This window comes from Narcine bancroftii, chromosome 4, assembly GCF_036971445.1.
Source record: "Narcine bancroftii isolate sNarBan1 chromosome 4, sNarBan1.hap1, whole genome shotgun sequence".
Lineage (NCBI taxonomy): Eukaryota > Metazoa > Chordata > Chondrichthyes > Torpediniformes > Narcinidae > Narcine > Narcine bancroftii.
The window spans coordinates 162,894,137-162,906,267 of record NC_091472.1 but is presented as its reverse complement, the minus strand read 5'-3'; positions in this window follow the sequence as shown (position 1 = coordinate 162,906,267).

The following is a 12,131-nucleotide window of genomic DNA, read 5'->3' as shown; positions in this document are numbered from 1 at the left end:
CATCAGATTCCCTGCCTCTGATTCCCCGCCTCTGATTCCAGGCCTCTGATTCCCAGCATCTGATTCCGGCCTCTGATTCCCGGCCTCTGATTCCCTGCTTCAGATTCTGATTCCCTGCCTCTGATTCCCCATCTCTGATTCCGCACATCTGATTCCCTGCCTCTGATTCCCCACCTCTGATTCCCCATATCTGATTCCCCGCCTCTGTTTCCCCGCCTCTGATTCCCCGCCTCTGTTTCCCCATATCTGATTCCCCGCCTCTGATTCCCCAACTCTGATTCCCCTCCACTAATTCGCCAGCTATGATTCCCCGCCTCTGATTCCCTGCGTCTGATTCCCTGCCTCTGATTCCCAGCCTCTGATTCCCCTTTTCTGATTCACTACCTCTGAATCCCCACCTCTGATTCCCCATCTATGATTCCGCACATCCGATTCCCTGCCTCTGATTCCCCGCCTCTAATTCCCCGCCTCTGATTCGCAACCTCAAATTCCCCACCTCTGATTCCCCATATCTGATTCCCCGCCTCTGTTTCCCTGCCTCTGATTCCCGGCCTCTGTTTCCCCATATCTGATTCCCCTCCTCTGATTCCCCAACTCTGATTCCCCGCCTCTGATTCCCCAGCTCTGATTCCCCGCCTTTTATTCCCGGGCTCTGATTCCCTGCCACTGATTCCCCGCCCCTGATTCCCCACCTCTGATTCCCCATATCTGATTCCCCGCCTCTGTTTCCCCAGCTCTGATTCCCCACCTCTGATTCCCCAGCTCTGATTCCCTGCCACTGATTCCCCGCCCCTGATTCCCCACCTCTGATTCCCCATATCTGATTCCCCGCCTCTGTTTCCCCAGCTCTGATACCCTGCCTCTGATTCCCTGCCCTGATTCCCCATCTCTGTTTCACAACCTTTGATTCGCCACCTCTGATTCCCCATATCTGATTCCCCGCCTCTGTTTCCCCGCCTCTGATTCCCTGCCTCTGATTCCCAACCTCTGATTCCACACCTCTGATTCCCCATATCTGATTCCCCGCATCTATTTCCCCATATCTGATTCCCCGCCTCTGATTCCCCAACTCTGATTCCCCGCCTCTGATTCCCCAGCTCTGATTCCCCGCCTCTGATTCCCGGCGTCCGATTCCCTGCCTCTGATTCCCCGCCTCTGATTCACCATCTCTGATTCCCCGCCTCTGATTCCCCGTGTCTGATTCCCTGCCTCTGATTCCCCGGCTCAGATTCCCCGCCTCTGATTCCCTGCCACTGATTCCCTGCCCCTGATTCCCCACCTCTGATTCCCCATATCTGATTCCCCGCCTCTGTTTCCCCGCCTCTGATTCCCCGCCTCTGATTCCCCATATCTAATTCCCTGCCTCTGATTCCCCAACTCTGATTCCCCGCCTCTGATTCCCCAGCTCTGAATCCCCGCCTCTGATTCCCCGCGTCTGATTCCCTCCCTCTGATTCCCCGCCTTGATTCCCCATCTCTGATTCACAACCTCTGATTCCCCACCTCTGATTCCCCATATCTGATTCCCCGCCTCTGTTTCCCCGCCTCTGATTCCCCATATCTGATTCCCCGGCTCTGATTGCCCACCTCTGATTCCCCGCCTCTGATTCGCCAGCTCTGATTCCCCGCCTTTGAATCCCCGCATCTGATTCCATGCCTCTGATTCCCCGCCTCTGATTCCCCATCTCTGATTCACCGCCTTTGATTCGCCACCTCTTATTCCCCATATCTGATTCCCCACCTCTGTTTCCCCGCCTCTGATTCCCCGCCTCTGATTCTCCATATCTCATTCCCCGCCTCTGAATCCCCATCTCTGATTCCCAGACTCTGATTCCCCACCTCTGATTCCCGGCCTCTTATTCCCAGCATCTGATTCCCGGCCTCTGATTCCCGGCCTCTGATTCCCCGCTTCTGATTCTGATTCCCTGCCTCTGATTCCCCATCTCTGATTCCGCACATCTGATTCCCTGCCTCTGATTCCCCACCTCTGATTACCCATATCTGATTCCCCGCCTCTGTTTCCCCGCCTCAGATTCCCCGCCTCTGTTTCCCCATATCTAATTCCCCACCTCTGATGCCCCAACTCTGATTCCCCACCTCTGATTCCCCAGCTCTGATTCCCCGCCTCTGATTCCCCGCATCCGATTCCCCATGTCTGATTCCCCGCCTCTGTTTCCCCGCCTCTGATTCCCCGCCTCTGTTTCCCCATATCTGATTCCCCGCCTCTGATTCCCCAGCTCTGATTCCCTGCCTCTGATTCCCCGTGTTCTATTCGCTGCCTCTGATTCCCCGCCTGTGATTCCCCTTCTCTGATTCACCACCTCTGATTTCCCACCTCTGATTCCCCATATCTAATTCCCCGCCTCTGCTTGCCCGCCTCTCATTCCCCACCTCTGTTTCCCCATATCTGATTCCCCGCCTCTGAATCCCCAACTCTGATTCCCTGCCTCTGATTCACCAGCTCTGATTCCCCGCCTTTGATTCCCCCCGTCTGATTCCCAGCCTCTGAATCCCTGTCTTATTTCCTGCCTCTGATTCCCCGCCTCTGATTCCCCATCTCTGATTCACTGCCTCTGATTCCCCACATCTGATTCCCCATCTCTGATTCCGCACAACCGATTCCCTGTCTCTGATTCCCCGACTCTGATTCCCCACCTCTGATTCCCCAGCTCTGATTCCCCGCCTCTGATTCCCCGCGTCTGATTCCCTGCCTGTGATTCCCCGCCTCTGATTCCCCATCTCTGATTCCCCACCTCTGATTCCCCGTGTCTGATTCCCTTCCTTTGATTCCCCGCCTCTGATTCCCCGCCTCTGATTCCCTGCCACTGATTCCCCGCCCCTGATTCCCCACCTCTGATTCCCCATATCTTATTCCCCGCCTCTGTTTCCCTGCCTCTGATTCCGGCCTCTGTTTCCCCATATCTGATTCCCCTCCTCTGATTCCCCAACTCTGATTCCCCGCCTCTGATTCCCCAGCTCTGATTCCCCGCCTTTTATTCCCGGCCTCTGATTCCCTGCCACTGATTCCCCGCCCCGGATTCCCCACCTCTGATTCCCCATATCTGATTCCCCGCCTCTGTTTCCCCAGCTCTGATTCCCCACCTCTGATTCCCCAGCTCTGATTCCCTGCCACTGATTCCCCGCCCCTGATTCCCCACCTCTGATTCCCCATATCTGATTCCCCGCCTCTGTTTCCCCAGCTCTGATTCCCTGCCTCTGATTCCCTGCCCTGATTCCCCATCTCTGTTTCACCGCATTTGATTCGCCACCTCTGATTCCCCATATCTGATTCCCCGCCTCTGTTTCCCCGCCTCTTATTCCCTGCCTCTGATTCCCAACCTCTGATTCCACACCTCTGATTCCCCATATCTGATTCCCCGCTTCTATTTCCCCATATCTGATTCCCCGCCTCTGATTCCCCAACTCTAATTCCCCGCCTCTGATTCCCCAGCTCTGATTCCCCGCCTCTGATTCCCGGCGTCCGATTCCCTGCCTCTGATTCCCCGCCTCTGATTCCCCATCTCTGATTCACCACCTCTGATTCCCCACCTCTGATTCCCCATATCTAATTCCCCGCCTCTGTTTTCCCGCCTCTGATTCCCCGCCTCTGTTTCCCCATATCTGATTCCCCGCCTCTGAATCCCCAACTCTGATTCCCTGCCTCAGATTCCCCAGCTCTGATTCCCCGCCTTTGATTCCCCCCGTCTGATTCCCAGCCTCTGAATCCCCGTGTCTGATTTCCAGCCTCTGATTCCCCGCCTCTGATTCCCCATCTCTGATTCACCGCCTCTGATTCCCCACCTCTGATTCCCCATCTCTGATTCCGCACATCCAATTCCCTGCCTCTGATTCCCCAACTCTGATTCCCCACCTCTGATTCCCCAGCTCTGATTCCCCGCCTCAGATTCCCCGCGTCTGTTTCCCTGCCTCTGATTCCCCGCCTCTGATTCCCTGCCTCTGATTCCCCATATCTGATTCCCCGCCTCTGATTCCCCAACTCTGATTCCCCGCTTCTGATTCCCCAGCTCTGAATCCCCGACTCTGATTCCCCGAGTCTGATTCCCTGCCTCTGATTCCCCGCCTCTAATTCCCCATCTGTGATTCACAACCTCTGATGCCCCACCTCTGATTCCCCATATCTGATTCCCCGCCTCTGTTTATCGCCTCTGATTCCCCGCCTCTGATTCCCCATATCTGATTCCCCGCCTCTGATTGCCCACCTCTGATTCCCCGCGTCTGATTCACTGCCTCTGATTCCCCGCCTCTGATTCCCCATATCTGATTCACCACCTCTCATTCCCGGCCTCTGATTCCCCATCTCTGATTCCGCACATCCGATTCCCTGCCTATGATTCCCCACCTTTGATTCCCGCCTCTGATTCCCCATATCTGATTCCCTGCCTCTGTTTCCCCGCCTCTGATTCCCCACCTCTGTTTCCCCATATCTGATTCCCCGCCTCTGATTCCCCAACTCTAATACCCTGCCTCTGATTCCCCAGCACTGATTCCCCGCCTCTGATTCCCCGCATCAGATTCCCTGCCTCTGATTCCCCGCCTCTGATTCCAGGCCTCTGATTCCCAGCATCTGATTCCGGCCTCTGATTCCCGGCCTCTGATTCCCTGCTTCAGATTCTGATTCCCTGCCTCTGATTCCCCATCTCTGATTCCGCACATCTGATTCCCTGCCTCTGATTCCCCACCTCTGATTCCCCATATCTGATTCCCCGCCTCTGTTTCCCCGCCTCTGATTCCCCGCCTCTGTTTCCCCATATCTGATTCCCCGCCTCTGATTCCCCAACTCTGATTCCCCTCCACTAATTCGCCAGCTATGATTCCCCGCCTCTGATTCCCTGCGTCTGATTCCCTGCCTCTGATTCCCAGCCTCTGATTCCCCTTTTCTTATTCACTACCTCTGAATCCCCACCTCTGATTCCCCATCTATGATTCCGTACATCCGATTCCCTGCCTCTGATTCCCCGCCTCTGATTCCCCGCCTCTGATTCGCAACCTCAAATTCCCCACCTCTGATTCCCCATATCTGATTCCCCGCCTCTGTTTCCCTGCCTCTGATTCCCGGCCTCTGTTTCCCCATATCTGATTCCCCTCCTCTGATTCCCCAACTCTGATTCCCCGCCTCTGATTCCCCAGCTCTGATTCCCCGCCTTTTATTCCCGGCCTCTGATTCCCTGCCACTGATTCCCCGCCCCTGATTCCCCACCTCTGATTCCCCATATCTGATTCCCCGCCTCTGTTTCCCCAGCTCTGATTCCCCACCTCTGATTCCCCAGATCTGATTCCCTGCCACTGATTCCCCGCCCCTGATTCCCCACCTCTGATTCCCCATATCTGATTCCCCGCCTCTGTTTCCCCAGCTCTGATACCCTGCCTCTGATTCCCTGCCCTGATTCCCCATCTCTGTTTCACCACCTTTGATTCGCCACCTCTGATTCCCCATATCTGATTCCCCGCCTCTGTTTCCCCGCCTCTGATTCCCTGCCTCTGATTCCCAACCTCTGATTCCACACCTCTGATTCCCCATATCTGATTCCCCGATCTATTTCCCCATATCTGATTCCCCGCCTCTGATTCCCCAACTCTGATTCCCCGCCTCTGATTCCCCAGCTCTGATTCCCCGCCTCTGATTCCCGGCGTCCGATTCCCTGCCTCTGATTCCCCGCCTCTGATTCACCATCTCTGATTCCCCGCCTCTGATTCCCCGTGTCTGATTCCCTGCCTCTGATTCCCCGGCTCAGATTCCCCGCCTCTGATTCCCTGCCACTGATTCCCTGCCCCTGATTCCCCACCTCTGATTCCCCATATCTGATTCCCCGCCTCTGTTTCCCCGCCTCTGATTCCCCACCTCTGATTCCCCATATCTAATTCCCTGCCTCAGATTCCCCAACTCTGATTCCCCGCCTCTGATTCCCCAGCTCTGAATCCCCGCCTCTGATTCCCCGCGTCTGATTCCCTCCCTCTGATTCCCCGCCTTGATTCCCCATCTCTGATTCACAACCTCTGATTCCCCACCTCTGATTCCCCATATCTGATTCCCCGCCTCTGTTTCCCCGCCTCTGATTCCCCATATCTGATTCCCCGGCTCTGATTGCCCACCTCTGATTCCCCGCCTCTGATTCGCCAGCTCTGATTCCCCGCCTTTGAATCCCCGCATCTGATTCCCTGCCTCTGATTCCCCGCCTCTGATTCCCCATCTCTGATTCACCGCCTTTGATTCGCCACCTCTTATTCCCCATATCTGATTCCCCACCTCTGTTTCCCCGCCTCTGATTCCCCGCCTCTGATTCTCCACATCTCATTCCCCGCCTCTGAATCCCCATCTCTGATTCCCAGACTCTGATTCCCCACCTCTGATTCCCGGCCTCTTATTCCCAGCATCTGATTCCCGGCCTCTGATTCCCGGCCTCTGATTCCCCGCTTCTGATTCTGATTCCCTGCCTCTGATTCCCCATCTCTGATTCCGCACATCTGATTCCCTGCCTCTGATTCCCCACCTCTGATTCCCCATATCTGATTCCCCGCCTCTGTTTCCCCGCCTCTGATTCCCCACCTCTGTTTCCCCATATCTAATTCCCCACCTCTGATGCCCCAACTCTGATTCCCCACCTCTGATTCCCCAGCTCTGATTCCCCGCCTCTGATTCCCCGCATCCGATTCCCCATGTCTGATTCCCGGCCTCTGTTTCCCCGCCTCTGATTCCCCGCCTCTGTTTCCCCATATCTGATTCCCCGCCTCTGATTCCCCAGCTCTGATTCCCTGCCTCTGATTCCCCGTGTTCTATTCGCTGCCTCTGATTCCCCGCCTGTGATTCCCCATCTCTGATTCACCACCTCTGATTTCCCACCTCTGATTCCCCATATCTAATTCCCCGCCTCTGCTTGCCCGCCTCTCATTCCCCACCTCTGTTTCCCCATATCTGATTCCCCGCCTCTGAATCCCCAACTCTGATTCCCTGCCTCTGATTCACCAGCTCTGATTCCCCGCCTTTGATTCCCCCCGTCTGATTCCCAGCCTCTGAATCCCTGTCTTATTTCCTGCCTCTGATTCCCCGCCTCTGATTCCCCATCTCTGATTCACTGCCTCTGATTCCCCACATCTGATTCCCCATCTCTGATTCCGCACAACCGATTCCCTGTCTCTGATTCCCCGACTCTGATTCCCCACCTCTGATTCCCCAGCTCTGATTCCCCGCCTCTGATTCCCCGCGTCTGATTCCCTGCCTGTGATTCCCCGCCTCTGATTCCCCATCTCTGATTCCCCACCTCTGATTCCCCGTGTCTGATTCCCTTCCTTTGATTCCCCGCCTCTGATTCCCCGCCTCTGATTCCCTGCCACTGATTCCCCGCCCCTGATTCCCCACCTCTGATTCCCCATATCTTATTCCCCGCCTCTGTTTCCCCCCCTCTGATTCCCAGCCTCTGATTCCCCATATCTAATTCCCCGCCTCTGATTCCCCATATCTGATTCCCCGCCTCTGATTCCCCAACTCTGGTTCCCCGCCTCTGATTCCCCAGCTCTGATTTCCCGCCTCTGATTCCCGGCATCCGATTCCCTGCCTCTGATTCCCCGCCTCTGATTCCCCATCTCTGATTCCCCGCCTCTGATTCCCCGTGTCTGATTCCCTGCCTCTGATTCCCCGCCTCTGATTCCCCATATCTGATTCCCCGCCTCTGTTTTCCCGCCTCTGATTCCCTGCCTCTGATTCCCCATATCTGATTCCCCGCCACTGATTCCCCAACTCTGATTCCCCGCCTCTGATTCCCCAGCTCTGAATCCCCGACTCTGATTCCCCGCGTCTGATTCCCTGCCTCTGATTCCCCGCCTCTGATTCCCCATCTGTGATTCACAACCTCTGATGCCCCACCTCTGATTCCCCATATCTGATTCCCCGCCTCTGTTTCCCCGCCTCTGATTCCCCGCCTCTGATTCCCCGCCTCTGATTCCCCGCCTCTGATTGCCCACCTCTGATTCCCCGCGTCTGATTCCCCGCCTCTGATTCCCCGCCTCTGATTCCCCATCTCTGATTCACCACCTCTGATTCCCAGCCTCTGATTCCCCATCTCTGATTCCGCACATCCGATTCCCTGCCTATGATTCCCCACCTCTGATTCCCCGCCTCTGATTCCCCATATCTGATTCCCTGCCTCTGTTTCCCCGCCTCTGATTCCCCACCTCTGTTTCCCCATATCTGATTCCCTGCCTCTGATTCCCCAACTCTAATACCCCGCCTCTGATTCCCCGCCTCTGATTCCCTGCCACTGATTCCCCGCCCCTGATTCCCCACCTCTGATTCCCCATATCTTATTCCCCGCCTCTGATTCCCCATATCTGATTCCCCGCCTCTATTTCCCCATATCTGCTTCGCCGCCTCTGATTCTCCAACTCTGATTCCCCGCCTCTGATTCCCCAGCTCTGATTTCCCGCCTCTGATTCCCGGCATCCGATTCCCTGCCTCTGATTCCCCGCCTCTGATTCCCCATCTCTGATTCCCCGCCTCTGATTCCCCGTGTCTGATTCCCTGCCTCTGATTCCCCGCCTCTGATTCCCCATATCTGATTCCCCATATCTGATTCACCACCTCTGATTCCCGGCCTCTGATTCCCCATCTCTGATTCCGCACATCCGATTCCCTGCCTATGATTCCCCACCTCTGATTCCCCGCCTCTGATTCCCCATATCTGATTCCCTGCCTCTGTTTCCCCGCCTCTGATTCCCCACCTCTGTTTCCCCATATCTGATTCCCCGCCTCTGATTCCCCAACTCTAATACCCTGCCTCTGATTCCCCAGCTCTGATTCCCCGCCTCTGATTCCCCGCATCTGATTCCCTGCCTCTGATTCCCAGCCTCTGCTTCCAGGCCTCTGATTCCCAGCATCTGATTCCGGCCTCTGATTCCCGGCCTCTGATTCCCTGCTTCTGATTCTGATTCCCTGCCTCTGATTCCCCATCTCTGATTCCGCACATCTGATTCCCTGCCTCTGATTCCCCACCTCTGATTCCCCATATCTGATTCCCCGCCTCTGTTTCCCCGCCTCTGATTCCCCGCCTCTGTTTCCCCATATCTGATTCCCCGCCTCTGATTCCCCAACTCTGATTCCCCTCCTCTAATTCGCCAGCTATTATTCCCCGCCTCTGATTCCCTGCGTCTGATTCCCTGCCTCTGATTCCCAGCCTCTGATTCCCCTTCTCTGATTCACCACCTCTGAATCCCCACCTCTGATTCCCCATCTCTGATTCCGCACATACGATTCCCTGCCTCTGATTCCCCGCCTCTGATATCCCGCCTCTGATTCGCAACCTCTAATTCCCCACCTCTGATTTCCCATATCTGATTCCCCGCCTCTGTTTCCCTGCCTCTGATTCCCGGCCTCTGTTTCCCCATATCTGATTCCCCTCCTCTGATTCCCCAACTCTGATTCCCCGCCTCTGATTCCCCAGCTTTGATTCCCCGCCTTTTATTCCCGGCCTCTGATTCCCTGCCACTGATTCCCCGCCTCTGATTCCCCACCTCTGATTCCCCATATCTGATTCCCCGCCTCTGTTTCCCCACCTCTGATTCCCGGCCTCTTATTCCCAGCATCTGATTCCCGGCCTCTGATTCCCTGCCTCTGATTCCCCGCCTCTGATTCCCCATCTCTGATTCCCCGCCTCTGATTCCCCGTGTCTGATTCCCTGCCTCTGATTCCCCGTCTCTGATTCCCCGCGTCTGATTCCCTGCCACTGATTCCCTGCCCCTGATTCCCCACCTCTGATTCCCCATATCTGATTCCCCGCCTCTGTTTCCCCAACTCTGATTCCCTTCCTCTAATTCGCCAGCTATGATTCCCCGCCTCTGATTCCCTGCCACTGATTCCCTGCCCCTGATTCCCCACCTCTGATTCCCCATATATGATTCCCCGCCTCTGATTCCCCAACTCTGATTCCCCTCCTCTAATTCGCCAGCTATGATTCCCCGCCTCTGATTCCCTGCGTCTGATTCCCTGCCTCTGATTCCCAGCCTCTGATTCCCCTTCTCTGATTCACCACCTCTGAATCCCCACCTCTGATTCCCCATCTCTGATTCCGCACATCCGATTCCCTGCCTCTGATTCCCCACCTCTGATTCCCTGCCTCTGATTCCCCGCCTCTGATTCCCCGCGTCTGATTCCCTGCCACTGATTCCCTGCCCCTGATTCCCCACCTCTGATTCCCCATATCTGATTCCCCGCCTCTGTTTCCCCACCTCTGATTCCCCGCCTCTGTTTCCCCATATCTGATTCCCCGCCTCTGATTCCCCAACTCTGATTCCCCTCCTCTAATTCGCCAGCTATGATTCCCCGCCTCTGATTCCCTGCATCTGATTCCCTGCCTCTGATTCCCAGCCTCTGATTCCCCTTCTCTGATTCCCCGCGTCTGATTCCCTCCCTCTGATTCCCCGCCTTGATTCCCCATCTCTGATTCACAACCTCTGATTCCCCACCTCTGATTCCCCATATCTGATTCCCCGCCTCTGAATCCCCATCTCTGATTCCCGGACTCTGATTCCCCACCTCTGATTCCCGGCCTCTTATTCCCAGCATCTGATTCCCGGCCTCTGATTCCCGGCCTCTGATTCCCCGCTTCCGATTCTGATTCCCTGCCTCTGATTCCCCATCTCTGATTCCGCACATCTGATTCCCTGCCTGTGATTCCCCACCTCTGATTCCACATATCTGATTCCCCGCCTCTGTTTCCCCGCCTCTGATTCCCCGCCTCTGTTTCCCCATATCTAATTCCCCACCTCTGATGCCCCAACTCTGATTCCCCGCCTCTGATTCCCCAGCTCTGATTCCCCGCCTCTGATTCCCCGCAACCGATTCCCCATGTCTGATTCCCCGCCTCTGTTTCACCGCCTCTGATTCCCCAGCTCTGATTCCCTGCCTCTGATTCCACGCGTTCTATTCGCTGCCTCTGATTCCCCTCCTGTGATTCCCCATCTCTGATTCACCACCTCTGATTCCCCACCTCTGATTCCCCATATCTAATTCCCCGCCTCTGCTTGCCCGCCTCTCATTCCCCGCCTCTGTTTCCCCATATCTGATTCCCCGCCTCTGAATCCCCAACTCTGATTCCCTGCCTCTGATTCACCAGCTCTGATTCCCCGCCTTTGATTCCCCCCGTCTGATTCCCAGCCTCTGAAACCCCGTCTGATTTCTTGCCTCTGATTCCCCGCCTCTGATTCCCCATCTCTGATTCACTGCCTCTGATTCCCCACATCTGATTCCCCATCTCTGATTCCGCACAACCGATTCCCTGCCTCTGATTCCCCGACTCTGATTCCACACCTCTGATTCCCCAGCTCTGATTCCCCGCCTCTGATTCCACGCGTCTGATTCCCTGCCTGTGATTCCCCGCCTCTGATTCCCCATCTCTGATTCCCCACCTCTGATTCCCCGTGTCTGATTCCCTTCCTTTGATTCCCCGCCTCTGATTCCCCGCCTCTGATTCCCTGCCACTGATTCCCCGCCCCTGATTCCCCACATCTGATTCCCCATATCTTATTCCCCGCCTCTGTTTCCCCCCCTCTGATTCCCAGCCTCTGATTCCCCATATCTGATTCCCCGCCTCTGATTCCCCATATCTGATTCCCCGCCTCTATTTCCCCATATCTGCTTCGCCGCCTCTGATTCCCCAACTCTGATTCCCCGCCTCTGATTCCCCAGCTCTGATTTCCCGCCTCTGATTTCCGGCATCCGATTCCCTGCCTCTGATTCCCCGCCTCTGATTCCCCATCTCTGATTCCCCGCCTCTGATTCCCCGTGTCTGATTCCCTGCCTCTGATTCCCGCCTCTGATTCCCAGACTCTGATTCCCCACCTCTGTTTTCCCGCCTCTGATTCCCTGCCTCTGATTCCACATATCTGATTCCCCGCCTCTGATTCCCCAACTCTGATTCCCCGCCTCTGATTCCCCAGCTCTGAATCCCCGCCTCTGATTCCCCGCGTCTGATTCCCTGCCTCTGATTCCCCGCCTCTGATTCCCCATCTGTGATTCACAACCTCTGATGCCCCACCTCTGATTCCCCATATCTGATTCCCCGCCTCTGTTTCCCCGCCTCTGATTCCCCGCCTCTGATTCCCCATATCTGATTCCCCGCCTCT